General features: G+C 45.8%; 1 non-coding gene across 1 annotated transcript; it reads right to left on the bottom strand.

Moving 5' to 3' along the window:
* Window positions 1–207: 207 nt before the first annotated feature.
* Window positions 208–279, bottom strand: TRNAN-GUU (transfer RNA asparagine (anticodon GUU)). The gene has a single exon. It is a non-coding gene; the product is annotated as a tRNA-Asn (tRNA).
* Window positions 280–1,344: the final 1,065 nt, after the last annotated feature.

Raw genomic sequence — 1,344 nt, 5'->3', positions numbered from 1 at the left:
GAAGGGACATCCCCCTCTATCTTCTCTCTAAAGAAGTTTCTTACTCTCGGCTAGGCAAGTGAGCCAGAAAGGCGCGCCCTATTATGCGTCTCGGTTGGGCCCTCCTATCCCCGCGTGGACTCTCTCCTTAGTGTCATTGGCCTCTATGCTCGGCGGCCCCCTCTGATTCCGTCTATGGGTTCCCTCTTTCATTAAGACTCATCTCCCCTCCCCAAGTAGGATTCGAACCTACGACCAGTCAGTTAACAGCCGACCGCTCTACCACTGAGCTACTGAGGACCGGAAGCCTACTCTCCTTCTTTGGTCCACTATGACCGAAAAGATCTTTCCTCACTCACAAAGAAAGGAAAGGGTGACGATAGCCCCTACCCGGCAGGAGAGCCCCCAGGACAGATGGCGGTCAACCATCCACTCTCGAGATGCATATTGATCAATCTCTCTCCGCGGAATTATTTTAGGGGGCCAGTTCGCTAAGTAGACTCACTCCTCGTCCCTTCTCACTCGAGCCCAGAAGAGGGGATATATTTATTTTAGGAATTTACTAGATTTTGGGGGCCTACCAAATATAAATTCCGCCGAACGATTCGAGTCACTCTCGCTCAGCTGGCCGAGTCCAAGTCAAGTCTCAACTCTCTGCAAAAGCTCATTCGCAATGATCCGCAATTTAACTATATTAGGGCGCACTCTCTTTTCCTTTTCGATAAAATGCTAGGTTGTGTCCCTGTTGCACGTGAATGATAAAAGGAAGAATACGCTCTTGTCGCAATGGAATCCAGCTGCTATTGCTAGAAGAGAGCTTGAACTGGCTTTTGATGACAATGAGGATCTATTTAGATAGAAGTAGTCTCTTGGCCATTGCCGGATCTCACTCTCTCTTTTTGGGCACAGGACCTAGTAAGCGACCCGTAAGGGGGAACTCGATTCCGCTATCGGGAAAGTGAGGCCCTTACTATATAAATTCACAATAGGATCTACTCTAGATATTTGTATTCGATTTCGCGCTAGGCATGCTTACCTGACGGCAGCCTATTTCCGAGCATTGCGCTTCTCTCTCTCCTTTCTAAACTAAAGTCTTGCAAGTATTGATCTCCTCTCTCTCTCCCTAACTATAAAACGAGCCTATCGTCAGATGCAATCCCCCTTATATTAAATTACGGTATTGCGAATTTATATTTATTTTAGGGAAGAGAACGTACATATCAGGTACACCCCACTATATATTAAGTTCGTAATACCAGTAATTTGCTGCAAGAATTGACTATATTTGCCCATACTATAATAAATTCCCAAAAATATAAGTACAATAGTATTCTTCACTACATACTGGGAAAGATCTACTCAGCC

Source organism: Curcuma longa, unplaced genomic scaffold (assembly GCF_044706935.1).
Source record: "Curcuma longa cultivar G26 ecotype Majalengka, Jawa Barat unplaced genomic scaffold, ITB_CL_G26_1.1 contig_24970, whole genome shotgun sequence".
Classification (NCBI taxonomy): domain Eukaryota; kingdom Viridiplantae; phylum Streptophyta; class Magnoliopsida; order Zingiberales; family Zingiberaceae; genus Curcuma; species Curcuma longa.
This window is presented reverse-complemented; position numbering and strand designations above follow the sequence as displayed.